Raw genomic sequence first — 19,334 nt, 5'->3', positions numbered from 1 at the left:
GAGGTATAGAGGTGGATGTTGAAGGGTGAATGGCCGAGGGTTAGAGGTATAGAGGTGGATGTTGAAGGGTGAATGGCCGAGGGTTAGAGGTATAGAGGTGGATGTTGAAGGGTGAATGGCCGAGGGTTAGAGGTATAGAGGTGGATGTTGAGGGGTGAATGGCCGAGGGTTAGAGGTATAGAGGTGGATGTTGAGGGGTGAATGGCCGAGGGTTAGAGGTATAGAGGTGGATGTTGAAGGGTGAATGGCCGAGGGTTAGAGGTATAGAGGTGGATGTTGAGGGGTGAATGGCCGAGGGTTAGAGGTATAGAGGTGGATGTTGAAGGGTGAATGGCCGAGGGTTAGAGGTATAGAGGTGGATGTTGAAGGGTGAATGGCCGAGGGTTAGAGGTATAGAGGTGGATGTTGAAGGGTGAATGGCCGAAGGGTTAGAGGTATAGAGGTGGATGTTGAAGGGTGAATGGCCGAGGGTTAGAGGTATAGAGGTGGATGTTGAGGGGTGAATGGCCGAGGGTTAGAGGTATAGAGGTGGATGTTGAAGGGTGAATGGCCGAGGGTTAGAGGTATAGAGGTGGATGTTGAAGGGTGAATGGCCGAGGGTTAGAGGTATAGAGGTGGATGTTGAAGGGTGAATGGCCGAGGGTTAGAGGTATAGAGGTGGATGTTGAAGGGTGAATGGCCGAGGGTTAGAGGTATAGAGGTGGATGTTGAGGGGTGAATGGCCGAGGGTTAGAGGTATAGAGGTGGATGTTGAAGGGTGAATGGCCGAGGGTTAGAGGTATAGAGGTGGATGTTGAAGGGTGAATGGCCGAGGGTTAGAGGTATAGAGGTGGATGTTGAGGGGTGAATGGCCGAGGGTTAGAGGTATAGAGGTGGATGTTGAAGGGTGAATGGCCGAGGGTTAGAGGTATAGAGGTGGATGTTGAAGGGTGAATGGCCGAGGGTTAGAGGTATAGAGGTGGATGTTGAAGGGTGAATGGCCGAGGGTTAGAGGTATAGAGGTGGATGTTGAAGGGTGAATGGCCGAGGGTTAGAGGTATAGAGGTGGATGTTGAGGGGTTTTGAGCTCATTTTGAGCTCATCGTATGAGAAGCAGGTTTTCCAGTTAAGGGATCAAGCTCATCCTCTGAAATGTGTTTGTTCTCCCTCTCTTTATTTCAGGGATGGAGGGATGGACGGAGTGTGAGGGGGATAAAATCCTGCTGACTTGCACCTTCTCATCCCCCCCATATTTCCAACTCCTCTGAGTTTTAAACAGAAATGGAAAAGAATCGTTTCATCTAGGCGACAGGAGAGCAAAGACACTTTCCCTGGCAGCCAGGTCTTCACTCATTCTCTGCAGCATTTTAACTCCTTCTGTGGGAGTCAAGGAGGACCTATCCACTACAGAGTCCTATTCATTAGGCACCAAACAGAAAAACAGCCAAGAAACTGAACTAAGAAATACTTGTTTCTGTTGCACTATGGCCTTGGAGAGGGGAGAGGAGGAAGAGGAAGAACGAAGGTCGCTAACTGCTAGGCGCTAGCTAGCGCATAGAGCAGGGAAAGCAATCTCACTGCTCATTAATGACTAGCATTAGCATGTGATCTGAGGCTAGCTCCCTAAATGCTGTACATTAGGGGGTCGACACCAGCAAGCCTTTACCTTTCGGCCTACCCCAGCCAAACCCGGACGACAATGGGCCAGCTGTGCACCGCCCTATGGGACTCCCAATCACGGCCGGATGTGATACAGCCTGGATTCGAACATCCAACGCCTCTTGCACTGAGATGCAGTGCCTTAGACCGCTGCGCTACTCGGGAGCCCCGAGCCATTAGCATGAGGGATCGGCACTAAGCAGAACCTTACTAGCCTAAAATCCAAAGTTAAATACTCCGTTACTAAAGTTAAATGATGGTGAAACAAAGCATATCAATTTGGGTTCGAGGCTAAAACCTTGTAAAAAATACATTACAAATGTTTTAGGTCCAGCAGGAAGGGTGGATTAAAGGGATACATCCGAATTTTAGCAATGAGGCCCTCTATATACTTCCCCAGAATCAGATGAACTTGTGTCTGTGTGTGTGTGTGTGTGTGTGTGCTTGCGTGCATCTCACATCCTGAGGGACTGCTGTTTTCTTTGCTGATTGTGGCAATAACAGAGATGATGATCATCATGATGCCGATGCAAAAGTTTGACACTCCCGATCTGCCACTCGTTCATCACTGTCACGCTACCGTCTCTCTCCCTAACCAGCTTCCCAATGCTCCGAGCCGCCGTCGGCTCACTAGCGTAGAACTGACTGTCAGTGTGTGTGTGTCTCTGTGAGTGTATTGTACAGATGTAGGATCTTAATTTGAGCCAGTTTGCTACAGCAGGAAAATAATCCTGCAGCAACAGGAAATGTGAATTATTATATGGATTATAATTCTTGGACATTTTTATAGGGGTTGATATATTTTTCGTAAGGGAAAATCAATGCTGAAAGTTCAAAGTGGAAATTAAACTTCAGAGGCCTTCTTAAACCTCAAATACACTACAGGTTTAAAATGTCCTGCAGAAAGTTATCCTGCAACAGCATGGTCAAATTAAGATCCTACACCTGTTAGCGTCCACGCATTAGCCTCTGCAAGCCTAACTGCATCAGCCGCCCCATACGGTACAGCGGCACTTAGAACACTCTGTTTGTTTTGGAGTCCCTCAGGTTAAGTGCTCAAGTGAGCCTGAAGAAGTGAGCGACACTCAAGAAACACACATAGAACACACACACACACACTCCTGACAAACACACACCTATGGAATCCACTCATCGACCATCCATCAGGGGACAGCCAGTAGCAGTGAGGTGGAAACAGCTCGTCTTGTTACAGCAACTAGCAGCAGCTAGCGTAGTGATTATATTTCTCATGGGAGCGGACCTGGTCCCCATGCATTCTCAGGTGGGACAATTAGTGTGTGTGTGTGTGTGTGTGTGTGTGTGTGTGTGTGTGTGTGTGTGTGTGTGTGTGTGTGTGTGTGTGTGTGTGTGTGTGTGTGTGTGTGTGTGTGTGTGTGTGTGTGTGTGCGCTGTGTGTGTGTGTGTGTGTGTGTGCGTCTGAGGTAACAACTCTGACAATGCCTCAAACCCAACCACCCAAGACCTCAGCCACTTATGTCAATGGATGGACAATAAATGGCTAACAGCCTCCCCATCGTAGCAGAGCTACCATGCCAGTGGCTGATTATACTAGACTGTCTGAGAGTCAGACTGGCTCCAGTCGCTGTGTGTGTCTGAAAGTAACAACCCACATCATTATACATAAGAGTGATAATCCTCACCACACTATATTCCTCTTTCTCTGCTCTCTCTCACCTCTCTCTCTCCACTCTCACGGCTCTCTCCCTCTCTCTGCCTCCCCTCTCCTCTTTGCAAAACGGTGTTTAAATCAAATTAAACTTTATTTGTCACATGCGCCGAATAAAACAAGTGTAGACCTTACCGTGAAATACTTACAAGCCGTTAACCAACAGTGCAGTTCAAGAAGAGTATTTACCAAATAAAATAAATAAATATTTACCAAATAAACTAAAGTAAAAAATTATAAAAAAATGTATAAAAAGAAACACAATAACATAACAATAACGAGGCTATATACAAGAGGTACCGGTACAGAGTCAGTGTGGGGGTACAGGTTAGTTGAGGTAATTTATATACTGTATGTAGGTAGGGGTGAAGTGAATATGCATAGATAATAAACAGCGAGTAGCAGCAGTGTACAAACAAATGGAGGGGGGGTCAATGTAATAGTCCGGTGGCCATTTGATAAATTGTTCAGCAGTCTTATGGCTTGGGGAAAAAAGCTGTTAAGGAGGCTTTTGGTCCTAGACTTGGCACTTCGGTACCGCTTGCCATGAGGTAGCAGAGAAAATAGTCTACGACTTGGGTGACTGGAGTCTCTGACAATTTTTTGGGCTTTCCTCTGACACCGCCTATTATATAGGTCCTGGATGGCAGGAAGCTTGGGCCTAGTGATGTACTGGGCCGTATACACTACCCTCTGTAGCGCCTTACGGTCAGATGCCGGGCAGTTGCCATACCAGGCGGTGACGCAACCGGTCAGGATGCTCCCGATGGTGCAGCTGTAGAAATGTTTGAGGATCTGGGGATCCATGACAAATCTTTTCAGTCTCCTGAGGGGGAAAAGGGTTTTGTCGTGCCCTCTTCACGACTGTCTTGGTGTGTTTGGACCATGCTAGTTCGTTGGTGATGTGAACACCAAGGAACTTGAAACTCTCGACCCGCTCCACTTCAGCCCCGTCGATGTTAATGGGGGCTTGTTCGGCCCGCCTTTTCCTGTAGTCCACAGTCAGCTCCTTTGTCTTGCTCACATTGAGGGAGAGGTTGTTGTCCTGGCACCACACTGCCAGTTCTCTGACCTCCTCCCTATAGGCTGTCTAATCGTTGTCGGTGATCAGGCCTACCACTATTGTGTTGTCGGCAAACTTAATGATAGTTCTGGAATCGTGTTTGGCCATGCAGTCGTGGGTGAACAGGGAGTACAGGAGGGGACTAAGTACACACCACTGAGAGGCCCCAGTTTTGCGGATCAGCGTGGCAGACGTGTTGTTGCCTACCCTTATCACCTGGGGGTGGCCCGTCAGGAAGTCCAGGATCCAGTTGCAGAGGGAGGTGTTTATCCCAGGGTCTTTAGCTTAGTGATGAGCTTCGTGGGAACTATGGTGTTGAATGCTGAGCTGTAGTCAATAAACAGTAGTCAATAAACATCATTCTCACATAGGTGTCCCTTTTGTCCAGGTGGGAAAGGGCAGTGTGGAGTGAAATTCAGATTGTGTCATCTGTGGATCTGTTGGGGGGGTATGCGAATTGGAGTGGGTCTAGGGTTTCTTTCATATTCCAGTCTGTGTTAGCAAAACAGTCCTGTAGTGTAGCATCCACGTCATCTGACCACTTCCGTATTGAGCAAGTCACTGGTACTTCCTGCTTTAGTGTTTACTTGTAAGCAGGTATCAGGAGGATAGAATTATGGTCGGATTTCTGGATGAGCATATTTTCTTGTTTGCTTATGGCCTTATAGAGTTGGTTGAGAGCGGTCTTAGTCCCAGCATCGGTCTGTGGTGGTAAATAGACGACTACGAATAATATAGATGAGAACTCTCTTGGTAGATATTGTGGTCTACAGCTTTTCATAATGTACTCTACCTCAGGCGAGCAATACCTCGAGACTTCTTTAATATTAGACATCGTGCACCAGCTGTTATTGACAAAAAGACACACACCCTCACCCCTTGTCTTACCAGATGTAGCTTTTCTATTCTGCCGGTGCATGGAAAATCCAGCCAGCTCTATATTATCCGTGTCATCGTACATCCCCAACTATGTAAAACTTTAGATATTACAGTTCTTAATGTCCCGTTGGTTGGATAATCGTAATTGTAGGTCATCAATTTTATTTTAACTACTTGTTAGCAAGTAGGACGGATGGCAGTGGGAGTTTACATGCTCGCCTACGGATTCTCAAAAGGCAGCCCGATCTGCGTCCTCTTTTCCTCTGTGTTTTCTTCACGCAAACGACGGGGATTTGGCAGTATATCCTTCTCGTCGGACTCGTTAACTTTTTAGGGATAGGGGGCAGCATTTTCACTTTAGATGAATAGCGTGCCCAGAGTGAACTGCCTCCTACTCTGTCCCAGATGCTAATATATGCATATTATTATTACTATTGGATAGAAAACACTCTGAAGTTTCTAAAACTGTTTGAATGATGTCTGTGAGTATAACAGAACTCATATGGCAGGCAAAAACCTGAGAAAAAATCCAAACAGGAAGTGAGAATTCTGAGGCTGGTCGATTTTCAACTCATCGCCTATTTAAATCCCAGTGGGATAGGAGATGGGAGAGTGCCAGGTCCTGGTCATGCGCATTCCACATGATATCGACTTGCGTTCCATAACTTCTATAGACACAAAGGAATTCTCCGGTTGGAACGTTATTGAATATTTATGAAAACAACATCCTAAAGATTGATTCTATACTTAGTTTGACAAGTGTATTCGACCTGTAATATAACTTTTTGAAGTTTTCATCCGAAGTTTGCCTGGACCTGCACGAGCGTTTTGGATATGCGTACTAAACGTGCTAACAAACGTAGCTACTTGGACATAAATAATGGACATTATCGAACAAAACAATGATTTATTGTGGAACTAGGATTCCTGGGAGTGCATTCTGATAAAGATGATCAAAGGTAAGGGAATATTTATGATGTCATTTCGTATTTCTGGTGACTCCAACATGGCGGAGAAATGTTGTTTTTATCTGAGCGCCGTCTCAGATTATCGCATGGTTTGCTTTTTCCGTAAAGTTTTTTTGAAATCTGACACAGCGGTTGCATTAAGAACAAGTGTATCTTTAATTCTATGTAAAACATGTATCTTTCATCAAAGTTTATGATGAGTATTTCTGTTATTTGATGTGGCTCTCTGCAATTTCTCCTGATATTTTGGAGGCATTTCTGAACATGGCGCCAATGTAAACCGAGATTTGTGGATATAAATATGCACATTATCGAACAAAATATAAATGTATTGTGTAACACGATGTCCTATGAGTGTCACCTGTTGAAGATCATCAAAGGTTAGTGATTAATTTTATCTCCATTTCTGCTTTTTGTGACTACTATCTTTTGCTGGGAAAATGGCTGTTTTTCTGTGGCTATGTACTGAGCTAACATAATTGTTTGGTGGGCTTTCCCCGTAAATCCTTTTTGAAATCAGACATGTTCGCTGGATTCACAACATGTGTAGCTTTACTTTGTTGTCTTTCATGTGTGATTTCATGAAAGATTGATTTTTATAGTAATATATTTGAATTTGGCGCACGACATTTTTTCTGGCTTTTGGCCAAGTGGGACGCTACCGTCCCACATATCCCAGAGAAGTTAAATCCACGTTGGTTCCAAAACAGGAGCAGAGGGCATTAGATAGTCCAAAGACCCTACTACAGTAAAGCAGGTAGAAAGTAATAAACACACACACACACAGGGAATCAATTATCATCCATAAGGATAAACTGCATCATACTGTGACAATGCGATCGGGACGACCAGTCGATCAGTTTGATTGGCCGACGAGCAGGAAATGTCGGCCAACAAATCAGGATGTGGGCTGCTACATATCTATCCATAATCCCGTTAGGGTGTCTGAAATTCTGTTGATTGGATTCAGAAGATTCCCAGTCTCACATTGAAATCCACCGACACATATAGCCAAATCACAATGCCTAGCTCTTTCTGATGTTGGTATTCATGTCTATTGTCAAAGGGATTTGGTTGAGAAACCAACCCACCACAGCACCTTATCAAACTGAGAAGGATCTGGCTAGCCTATCAGGGCTGTCCGTGACTTTGTGTCTCTCTGTCTCTCTGATCGGGGGAGAGTGTTAGCCGGTGGTCTGGGTGTCACTGGTGAGCTGGCTGTCAGTAGCGCTAGCCTTATCACAGTGAGTGGTGTTTTGTGCGAACACCATTGAGCGGTGTGTGTTAACACCTCAGAGCGCTCAACCTTGATCTCACCTTAATGAGAGCCCTGGGGACGGTGATAGGACGGCGCCTCCGTCTAACGGATGACGCACCGCATTTTGGGGGAGACTGGCGGAAAGGTCTGAGAATGAGAAGAACTGACTGATTACTGGATGTATCAGACTCCAGAAAATAACATGTAAGCCAATGTATACCAACACCAAAAAATTATAGGAATCAACACTAAGCAATGGGAGTGATGGACTTAGCACTTGGATGTTTCTGAGTCGGGAAAATAACGTGTAATTTAGTGAAAAATGATAGGAATCAATTGTTAGTTATTGGAAGAAGTTGATTCTCAATTCTCACATTTAAAGAGTGTGAATCGACTATCTTCTGGAATTGACGGCCACCCCTGTTGAGCATATGAAGGCTACATCTTCACTCTCTCTCTCTCCAGCTCTCACTCTCTCCCTGGGAATGAAGATACCTTCTCAACAGGCCTGGGCAATGCAGAGTGGTGGCACTGTGGAAGATAGAGACACTAGACACAGTCAGAATATGAAGAGCCAAACAAACCACATCATGATGACCAAGGTCCTCAACAGGAAAAGAAATACCATCTCAAACAGCTGTTTTTACATTTTCAATATCCTTCAATGATTTTGGCACATCATATCCCTAGCAGTGTGACATGGATACACACATAGACAACAGTATACTGAGGATTGGAATTATAGTTACACTGTGTCTCAGGGGTGGCCTTGAAATAGTTGGAGGGACAATGAGGGTGCCCATATAGCCCTATATGTAGTACATGTGACGTTTCCCATATCTGCTATGGAGGTGTCCAGTGCCCATTGGCACCCATAATTCAAATGCTGCATACACTACCAACAATCAAAACAAAAAAACACCCAGGAAGAAACTGACCAGTCCAGCTATCAGTCAAAAAAGGTGCTTCCATGGTAACAACTACTCTTCTCTCTCTCTCACTCACACAAACACACACCCACACACAGACAAACACAGCTGACAGATCCTTTCAACCAAATAAATTGAGTCTTTAGATGAAGGAGTAAAGAAAATAAACGATGAAGAATACGTGTGACAAAAGGGTCCTGTAGAGAGAGTGGGATGTGTCTGTTAAGGCACCCTATTCCTGATGTAGTGCACTACTTTTGACCATGCCCATAAGGCACTGTGTAAGGAATCGGGTGCCATTTCAGACGCAACCTAGCAGTTTTAACTCCGTTGGAAACCCAGGTTGAAGTGCAAAATCATGTCCAAACGTCTATACACCACTGGGCGAAAAGGGCCAATATCAGGGGATATATGTATCTGTATATCCAGATATCTGACATTTTATTCGATATAAGGAGTAGACATTCTCCAGAAACGCATGTCCTTAATTTCATATACGGAGCTTGGATATTCTCCGTAATAGGACAGTTTCTACATGCTTCTGATCCGGACCTCAGAAGTCTCCCTGCTACCGTATGAGTCAAGACACGCACCCGCTTACATATTTGTAGAATGTTCTACCTTTGGAAAGGGTATGTGACCTGTTTCAAGGAGCTATGCGTATGTCTTATCTCCCTCACTAGCTTTAAGCACCAGCTGTCAGAGCAGCTCATAGATTACTGCACCTGTACATAGCCCATCTATAATTTAGCCCAAACAACTACCTCTTTACCTACTGTATTCATTTATTTATTTTTGCTCCTTTGCACCCCATTATCTCTATCTCTACTTTGCACTTTCTTCCACTGCAAACCAACCATTCCAGTGTTTTTTTTTACTTGCTATATTGTATTTACTTCGCCACCATGGCCTTTTTATATTTTTATTTATTTTTATATATATTTTGTTTGCCTTCACCTCCCTTATCTCACCTCACTTGCTCACATTGTATATAGACTTATTTTTCACTGTATTATTGACTGTATGTTTGTTTTACTCCATGTGTAACTATGTGTTGTTGTATGTATCGAACTGCTTTGCTTTATCTTGGCCAGGTCGCAATTGTAAATGAGAACGTGTTCTCAATTTGCCTACCTGGTTAAATAAAGGTGAAATAAAATAAATAAATAAATGTCGCACATCACTACTTCACAGGAGAGGCATTTTAACGGGGGTTTTTCCTTTGTTTTTTGTTTTTTGGGTGGGGCAGAAATGCCTTCTGGAACATGTGAACTTTCATTTGCCATAATAACAAACTTGTATGTCATCTGTAAATACGAATAAAATTACGAACCTAGTTGGTTTAGTCACAGAAAAATACAGGAACCTTCCCGCTAGCCATGATTGGCTGAGATAATGGATGGGGTGGACATGCTGAGAGATGAGTTCGGATTGGTCTGCCATGTAGCATGCTTCTGTCTATAACATGAGCTACTCAGTATCACAGATCACTGCACCTGTACATAGCCCATCTGTAAATAGCCCATCCAACTACCTCATACCCATACTGTATTTATTTATTTATCTTGCTCCTTTGCACCCCAGTATCTCTACTTGCACATTCATCTTCTGCACATCTACCATTCCAGTGTTTAATTGCCATATTGTAATTACTTCGCCACCACGGCCTATTTATTGCCTTACCTCCCTTATCCTACTTCATTTGCACATACTGTATATAGACGTTTTCTACTGTATTATTGACTGTATGTTTGTTTATTCCATGTGTAACTCTGTGTTGTTGTATGTGTCAAACTGCTTTGCTTTATCTTGGCCAGGTCGCAGTTGCAAATGAGAACTTGTTCTCAACTAGCCTACCTGGTTAAATAAAGGTGAAATAAATGTGTGGATAATCCTTTCTAACGCAGCTTTTTTTTAAAGATATCATGCATTGCTGCCCTGATGTTAATAGCGCTATCGACAAAGATCAGTGGGAAGAATATGTGATGGACTACTTTCTGGAGGACGATCGTGCCATCCCTGACTCTGAAAATGAATCAGACGATGAGGAAATCCCCGATTTAGGTGAAAACATTTTCATTGAACCAGACATTGTAGTCTTCCCCCATCACTGTCATCAGAAAAAACGGTGATCAACAGTGTTGTTGTCACAAAAAAAGTTGACAGAGTTGAAATCAGTGGAATGCTGTTAAAAAAATGCAGCATTGCAACTCCAGAGCTCCATCACAACACGTGTTTTCTGTAAAGATACAAACGTAGGCCAATCTAACAGAAAATAAAAGGTCCACACCCTCAATACCCCTGCCTGCCCTGTTTGTTATGGACGATGGATGCAATGGGTGCAGATTGGGTTGTCAGTGGCGGTCCCTCGTAGTCTAGAGTGATGGTAGTGTTGGTCTGTGATCCACTCCAAACGGTCAATGTATAAATCATGAATGAAAATTGTGTCGACATTACAAGAAAATATTGTCATTTCACATAAACATAGCACAAGGTAGCTACTCTAACTTTTTAATTTATGACGAGAAAACTAACTGGAACAAGCTATTTAGCTAGACAAGTTGCTAGTTAGCTAGCTAAGTTAGTTAGCTAGCTTATATTAACCAGTAATACAATTTTAAAATGTTAACTTTTACCTTGAGGCTTTACAGGGGGTAAAAAAAATCCTTGAAGGAAAGGCTATTTCGTTATTTGTTATCTAGCTAAGATACCAGTTTACCCCCTATGAAACCTAGCTAGCTAGCCCTACTGGTTGCTGGCCAAAGTATCTAACGTTCTTGATTCTAGTCATAGATAAATAAAACATCTCAAATTAGCTACTTACTTTAGTGTTAACTTCTTAAGGTATTTTCTGAACAGCTTTTCACTTCTTTGTTTCTCCAGTTGTCAGCTTGACCACACACTGTTTACACACTCATTTGTGGAGGCCAAATAAAATAATGACAGTTGGAACGCTACAGCAGAAAATGTGTGATTCTTGTTGGTAGGCTACCACTTACAGTGCTTTCACCTTATGTTTTGCACGTGTCTTTATCCAGAAAAAATACAAAAATTATAGCTAGTGTCTGAAAGAATGAAATGGATTTAATATTTGTGAAATAATTGTGCATGTTCTCAAAAAAGATCCTGATATGGACCACAATCAAGAGCATATGCATTGTATGTGCTAAGAAAATATACTACACTGAACAAAATGATAAACACAACATGTAAAGTGTTGGTCCCATGTTTCATGAGCTAAAAAAAAAGGTTCCAGAAATGTTCCATATGCACATAAAGCTTGTTTACAACCCTGTTAGTCAACATTTCTCCCTTGTCAAGGTAATCCATCCAGCTGACAGGTGTGGCTTATCAAGAAGCTGATTAAATGTGACCAACCGGCTCGATTCGATCTAATGCAGCAACATTTGAAATTGTGTTTTTTACATCAGAGCTATAAAATGGTATTTCATACACTACAGTTGAGGAACAATGGGAAAGTAATTCTGCTTTGAAAGTTGATCAACTTGTAAGCTAAATTTTGAGAAAATGGCCCTTGAAAAACTGGACGCTCTGACCAAGGAGTAGAGTTGATCCGAGCGTTCTGACCTCACAATCAAGCACCCAAGCTTACTGGCTAACGTTGAATAGCTTTCTAGCTACTTCGACACAAATGTGAGAACACCTCACTTTGACCATTTTACTCGCCCTAGCAGAACTGGTTAGGCTGTTTTTAAGTTATCCAGAACGTTGGTGACTAACTGTGCTGCTGGCAAAAATTGTATTACACTTTTTTGCCAACGTTTACTGACATATTCATGCTCTGAAATCGGAGTAGATAGCCAGAGCGAATTTACCAACTACGTCTATCGACAGTTGACACACTGACTGTCACGTTCCTGACCTGTTTTCTGTTGTTTTTGTATGTGTTAGTCGGTCAGGGCGTGAGTGTGGGTGGGCATTCTATGTTATGTGTTTCTATGTTGGTTTAATGGGTGACCTGATATGGTTCTCAATTAGAGGCAGGTGGTTTTCATCTTCTCTGATTGAGAATCATATTAAGGTAGGTGTTGTCACATTGTTTGTCGTGGGTGGTTGTCTCCTGTGTCTGTGTCGTTATTGCACCATACGGGACTGTATCGTTCGTTCGTTCATTTATTTGTAGTCTGTACTTGTTCGTGCGTTCTTCGTTGTATGTAAGTTCGTAAGTCAAGGTCTGTCTACTTAGTTTGTTGTTTTGTAGTTGGTTAAAGTGTTTCCGTGTTTTTTCGTCTTTTCTTTAAATAAATATAATGTCAAATTACCACGCTGCGTTTTGGTCATCCGATCCTTCTCGCCTCTCCTCGTCTGATGAGGAGGACGAAGTGGAAGAGCGTTACACTGACATCATAAACATTCTATTGAAATAGTTATTTGCATATTGGAGTCTTTTGTTAAGACATGTAGCTAGCTAGCTAAACAATTAACCATAATCCCAACTCATAACGTTACTACTCTGTATGAATCTGCAGGTAGCTAACCAACCAGGTTCAATGTTAGCTAGATAACATTAGGCTATAACTAGCAATGCAAATGGCTCTGAGATACGAATAATATTACTACACAGATCATACACGTAACGTTAGCTAGCTAGCCTGCCAGCTAACATTAGTTAGCTAGCTAACAGCACATTTTAACTTGAAATGAAAAAGACTTTGCCAAAATTTGAAATGTGTAATATCTGAAAATATAGCGAGCTAGAATCTCTTACCCGTATACATGGATGGATGCTTCTCCCTCTCTGTCACTGATGCCATGGTTAACCTTAGTTTGAAGATGTAATGCAGAGACAGGTGTTTTATACAACAACCTTCTCGACTCTGTCTACATATTTGCAATCATACGCCAGAATCTGCTCCATTTCCTTAGTTATCATACTCTAATTCCACTGATTTCAAAACACAGTCCTCCAGAAAGTGGAAAGCAACACTTTTGCCATTTTACTACGAGACATCTTTTTAAAAAGCTGCGTTAGAAAGGATTACCTACACATACTGACCAGCTCATATAGACAGAAGCGAGCTACATGGCAGACCAATCCGAACTCATCTCTCGGCATGTCCAGCACACTCATTATCTCAGCCAATCATGGCTAGCGGGAAGGTTGCCGGATTTTTCCATGGCTTAACCAACTAGGCTTGTAAATTGAACAATTGTATTCGTATTTACAGATGGCACACACATTTGTTATTAAGGAACACGAAAGTTCACATGGTCCAGAAGGCATTTCTGCCAAAAAACAAATTTAGATTATTTCTTTTTAAGTTTACGTTCAAATGGCTCTCCTGTGAAGTAGTGACGCGCAACATATGCCTAGTTACCTGAAACGAGTCACAAATATCATGATCCTTACACAGGTGATCCTTGTGCTGGGGACATTAAAAAGCCACTCCTGCTGACTGCAGGAATGTAGACCAGAGCTTTGCCAGATAATTTAATGTTCATTTCTCGACCATAAGCCACCTTCAAAGTCATTTTAGAGAATTTGGCAGTAAGTCCAACCGGCCTCACAACCGAAGACCACGTGTATGGCGTTGTGTGGGCGGGCGGTTTGCTGATGTCAACGTTGTGAACAGAGTGCCCCAAGATGGCGGTGGGGTTATGGGATGGGCAGGCATAAGCTACGGACAATGAACATAATTGCATTTTATCAATGGCAATTTGAATGCACACCAGATACTGACTGGTTTTCTGATCCACGCCCCTATCTTTCTCTTAAAGTATCTGTGACCAACAGATGCATATCAGTATTCCCAGTCAGGTGAAATCCATTGATTAGGGCCTAATTTATTTATTTACATTGAACGATTTCTTTATATGAACTGTAACTCAGTAAAATCTCAGAAATTGTTGCGTGTTGCATTTATATTTTGGTTTGGTACATGTAGGCCTACTGTCAGTATTTGTCATCATATAGAGAAAATAAGATGTCCGCACAGGCCTATCTTAGGATATTTAATGAGTCAATATCCGGCCATACCATGTATGATATCCCGAGGGAATCCGAAAATGATTTGTGCATGAAATTATTGAGCTGAAAAGTCAGAAATGCATCAGAAAAGGTCCTTATTTTCAGCATATCAAAAAGCATATCAAGATCTGGATATGGACCTCAGCCAAGAGAAGCATATCTGGAATAAATATATCTTCAAATCTTGAATGTGCTGAGAAAACATAGATGTAGACTGTCAGTATTTGTCAGCATGAAGAGAGACACATCAAGACACAACTGGATTCAGAATTTGTCAGGATATGGTGCATAGCCACAAAAATCTAAATATGCATTGGAAATGGTTTGTATTCTGTAGAAAAGGTTTTCCCAAACTGGGGTAGGGTACGCGCAATTCCGTCAAGGGTATGCCCCCAAAAAATGTGATCCACATTTACTTTTTTTTTTCATCACATTTTTTAAATTGAGAGACGAGCTTAAAGTTTTCTTTACTGACCATCATTTTCACTTGTCTGACAGCTTGTATGATGACGAGTTTCTCACACGACTGGCCTATCTGGGTGATGTTTTTTCTCGCCTGAATGATCTGAATCTAGGATTACAGGGACTCTCCGCAACTACATTCAATCTGTGGGACAAAATTGAGGCTATGATTAAGAAGTTGGAGCTCTTCTCTGTCTGCATTAACAAGGACAACACACAGGCCTTTCCATCACTGTATGATTTTTTGTGTGCAAATTAACTCAAGCTTATGGACAATGTCAAATGTGATATCGCGAAGCACCTGAGTGAGTTGGGTGCGCAATTACGCAGGTACTTCCCTAAATGGATGACACAAACAACTGGATTCGTTATCCCTTTCATGCCCTGCCTCCAGTCCACTTCCTGATATCTGAACAAGAGAGCCTCATCGAAATTGAAACAAGCGGTTCTGTGAAAATTGAATTTAATCAGAAGCCACTGCCATATTTTTGGATTGGGCTGCGCTCAGAGTATCCTGCCTTGGCAAATCGTGCTGTTAAGACGCTGATGCCCTTTGCAACCACGTACCTATGTGAGAGTGGATTCTCGGCCCTCACGAGCATGAAAACTAAATACAGGCACAGACTGTGTGTGGAAAATGATTGAAGACTGAGACTCTCCAATACAACCCAACATTGCAGATTTATGTGCATCCTTTCAAGCACACCCTTCTCATTAACCCGTGGTGAGGTCTTCACAATTGTTGATGAACAAATAAGGTTTAATATGTAAGATGGTTAAATAAAGAGCAAAATCATTGATCATTATTATATTATTATTTGTGCCCTGGTCCTATAAGAGCTCTTTGTCACTTCCCACGAGCCGGGTTGTGACAAAAACTCACACTAATTCTAATATTTAATAAATGTATTGTATAGTGTGTGTGTGGCAGGCTTACAATGATGGCAAAAAACAACATTTGAGAGTGTGCTGACCCTGGTGCTAGAGGGGGTACGCAGCTGGAGGTTGAATGTTTGAAGGGGTACGGGACTATAAAAAGTTTGGGAACCACTGCTCTAGAATATCAATAACGTGTCATATGGACATCCCTTGATATGGACACTTTTCACCCAGCGTACTAAAATGGAGCGTGAAGTGGTTCAACTGCAGTCAGAAACAATTAGATAAAGAAGAATACTTTACATACAAATAAATGAGGAGGTAGACAAAGAATGATATTAACAGCCCACTGTTCCAACCCCACACGGTGAACTGACATGGGCCTTTTACCAGACTAAACAGCCCATTGACGAAACTCACCAATGAACCGCACAACACCTGCAACAAGTATGCCTAAATACTGCCACCCCATGACTAGGATACACCTTGAAATATCCCATATGTCCGATACCTATAGAGGGAACCTAAAAACAGTAGATCAATTTGCATCATGATATAACACATACTAGTAACCGAGCATATAATACAGTACATTGCCAATTAAGCAGAGCAAACTCGTCTAAGATTGACATCAATACATAATGGATATTCAGGTCTCCATCTACTATCAAATCCAAAATTGAAACATAATTGGCGATACACCATGAATCTGTGAGAGATCACAAGCAACGTGACTACAGCAAAACCAAGCTACACTAACAGGATGAATAGCAGCCCAGGAAGCAGAGGTTGTTTCAACTTTCTACTGTCACAACCTTCTCCATCTGTAATGGTTAGCGACCCACGTGATGAGCTATCAATCTAGGACACGCCTTTGAACATCTCAGCCTTTCTGCCTCCGCCTGCATGGACCTCCCATCTAGCACATTGAACATCTCAGCCCATCTGCATGGACCTCCCATCTAGCACACTGAACATCTCAGCCCATCTGCATGGACCTCCCATCTAGCACATTGAACATCTCAGCCCATCTGCATGGACCTCCCATCTAGCACACTGAACATCTCAGCCCATCTGCCTCCGCCTGCATGGACCTCCCATCTAGCACACTGAACATCTCAGCTCATCTGCCTCCGCCTGCATGGACCTCCCATCTAGCACACTGAACATCTCAGCCCATCTGCCTCCGCCTGCATGGACCTCCCATCTAGCACACTGAACATCTCAGCCCATCTGCCTCCGCCTGCATGGACCTCCCATCTAGCACACTGAACATCTCAGCCCATCTGCCTCCGCCTGCATGGACCTCCCATCTAGCACACTGAACATCTCAGCTCATCTGCCTCCGCCTGCATGGACCTCCCATCTAGCACACTGAACATCTCAGCCCATCTGCCTCCGCCTGCATGGACCTCCCATCTAGCACACTGAACATCTCAGCCCATCTGCCTCCGCCTGCATGGACCTCCCATCTAGCACACTGAACATCTCAGCCCATCTGCATGGACCTCCCATCTAGCACACTGAACATCTCAGCTCATCTGCCTCCGCCTGCATGGACCTCCCATCTAGCACATTGAACATCTCAGCCCATCTGCCTCCGCCTGCATGGACCTCCCATCTAGCACACTGAACATCTCAGCCCATCTGCCTCCGCCTGCATGGACCTCCCATCTAGCACACTGAACATCTCAGCCCATCTGCCTCCGCCTGCATGGACCTCCCATCTAGCACACTGAACATCTCAGCCCATCTGCCTCCGCCTGCATGGACCTCCCATCTAGCACACTGAACATCTCAGCCCATCTGCCTCCGCCTGCATGGACCTCCCATCTAGCACACTGAACATCTCAGCCCATCTGCCTCCGCCTGCATGGACCTCCCATCTAGCACACTGAACATCTCAGCCCATCTGCCTCCGCCTGCATGGACCTCCCATCTAGCACACTGAACATCTCAGCCCATCTGCCTCCGCCTGCATGGACCTCCCATCTAGCACACTGAACATCTCAGCCCATCTGCCTCCGCCTGCATGGACCTCCCATCTAGCACACTGAACATCTCAGCCCATCTGCCTCCACCTGCATGGACCTCCCTCCGTCTCCGTCTAACCTGGGCTTGTGTCTGTGTTGGGAGTCTGAGAGCACGTACTCACACATGCACACGCACAATAACTTTGATAACAACATACACACACTCGAAAGAGACACAGAAGCACACGCACAAGCACACAGACACATGCATGGCAAAGAACATTGAAAACAGACTCACACACAAACACGCGCACATCACAGCATGGCGGGTAGGTTGGTATAGGTCTCCTTAACAAGACCACCTGTCTCCCATGTTTAGCGGGCCCATTGTGAATCAATTACAGCACATGGATCCACTGTTGCCATACAAATAAACAAGACATGCTGCTGCAGAGCAATGAGCTTCACATACACACACACACACACACTCACGCACACGCACTTCCTCACCTCACGTGCATACACACACGCAAGAGCGCAAACACGCAAACACGCACACACAAACACCACTGCCAACAAGATCTCTTAGTTTCCCTTCGAAATTCGATGTATTATGGATAAACGTCTATTTTTGACGCATTAATTCAGCGTGGTTACCGAGTTAATTCCGCATGGTTACAGGGTTAAAACATAAATGACTCAAAGGTTAACAGTTTAGACATTCATTTCGAGTGGTTGAAGTTAGGGCTATAGTTTGGGGAAGGCTCTGCAAACCAACCAACCTCATATAATCAAGTATCATCAAGTATTTTCACTGCTTGCTAGAGCATTGTGACCTGCGGGGGCGCAGTGGTCTGAGCAACGCGTTTCGGCTCCAGGGAATCACATGTTTGCGCCCAGTGCTGGGTAATGGTTTTTCTTTTTTTTAGTAAGCACCGAGGAAGGCATATAGTGTATTGACGTTCTCAGGACCTTTTCAAATATCCGAAAGCGAAGTCTATTTCTAGTGATTAGGCTGCCACTACAACCTGCACACACACACACACACACACACACAACTTCTCCTTCCATCTTGCTCCCAGTAGAGAGCGAGACAACTCTCTGTGACAACATCTATTCAGCACAAGGACAGAGTCCCACAACACATTTCTCGCATCCATTAAATAGTTTCCCCCTGGTAAACAGAGCTATCCATAATAACTGCTATATAGGGCAACCACAGAGCTCTGTGCAGCCAGAGTGTATGTGTGTGTTCGGGTGTGTGTGCGTGTGTGTGCCTAAGAATGTGTGTGTGTGTGTGTGTGTGTGTGTGTGTGTGTGTGTGTGTGTGTGTGTGTGTGTGTGTGTGTGTGTGTGTGTGTGTGTGTGTGTGTGTGCGTGATAGAGTGTGTGCATGATAGTGTGTGTATGCGCGTGTGCGTGTGTGCCCATCCTCCTGGGCTGATAAGAACAGAGGTCTTCTTGTCTCTGTTGAATTCTACCATCAACTGGATGGATCTTGGAATGCCCTCCATACCAGCCCCGCATATAAATGTGGCCCATTCTTTGCAGTCAGTGTGTGTGAGAGACATATGTCCTCACAGGCATGGCGTTTCCTGTCGGGGATAGC

The 19,334-nt window shown here is 43.8% G+C and overlaps 1 protein-coding gene across 5 annotated transcripts in view; it reads right to left on the bottom strand.

The window, feature by feature from the left end:
- The window catches only part of LOC139561854 (neuroligin-2-like), a 290,221-nt gene that overhangs the window by 269,146 nt on the left and 1,741 nt on the right, over positions 1-19,334 (bottom strand). The window lies entirely within an intron of this gene.

Source organism: Salvelinus alpinus, chromosome 31 (assembly GCF_045679555.1).
Source record: "Salvelinus alpinus chromosome 31, SLU_Salpinus.1, whole genome shotgun sequence".
NCBI classification, from domain to species: Eukaryota; Metazoa; Chordata; class Actinopteri; order Salmoniformes; family Salmonidae; genus Salvelinus; species Salvelinus alpinus.
The sequence above is the reverse complement of the archived record's forward strand: the minus strand, read 5'-3'. Positions and strand labels throughout refer to the sequence as shown.